Source organism: Plasmopara halstedii, assembly GCF_900000015.1.
Source record: "Plasmopara halstedii genome assembly, contig: Scaffold_1878, whole genome shotgun sequence".
Classification (NCBI taxonomy): Eukaryota; Oomycota; class Peronosporomycetes; order Peronosporales; family Peronosporaceae; genus Plasmopara; species Plasmopara halstedii.
Window position 1 is genome coordinate 336619 of NW_020188786.1, and position 683 is coordinate 337301.

Below are 683 nucleotides of genomic sequence, written 5' to 3' on the forward strand. Positions count from 1 at the left end.
TCCAAAACTGACTTTATTTATTTTTTATCTGCGGCAAAGCTGCCTAATTTTAAATGTATAGATTCTCCTAAATATACATAATGAAATCTACATACGTGCATAACTACTGGCTACCCAGCCACGTACCGTATTCCTATTTGGGTGCAGTCACGCCATGCCCATCTTGTATGATACACACCCCTGTTACCAGGGTACACGTAACCCCGTTACACTCTCCCCCATCAAGATTGAGAATATTTACAGTTCCAATCGATTATTGCCATAACGACGCGTGTCCGCTAGACACTGCAACTTGGTTCGTTGGAACAAAACGACTTCCGTGCTCAATGAGCCCTGTGTCAACGACACTGAAGTCAACAAGTCTCACTGGTTCCGACAGCGCTTACGGGCAGAGCCCAACTTCGTCTACCGCACGCGGTGCAATGTTGGACAGTACGTCCGCGGCATCGAGGGATGTACATCCAAGGCTCGATAAGCACGAGCGTCGTGCTCCACGCACGCTGTCAGTGACGAGTGACCTCGTTGAGGATGTGGAGGTGGTTATACACTGATTCTGACACCCCTTTTCCCGAAGGAAGGCGAGCCGCGCCAGCGGCGTGAGACGAGCCCTGCTCGCGCCTTGCAGGCCCCATGTCCGTTTCCTGACTTCTCGTCACCTGAGGGACGTGGTGTAATCACCAATG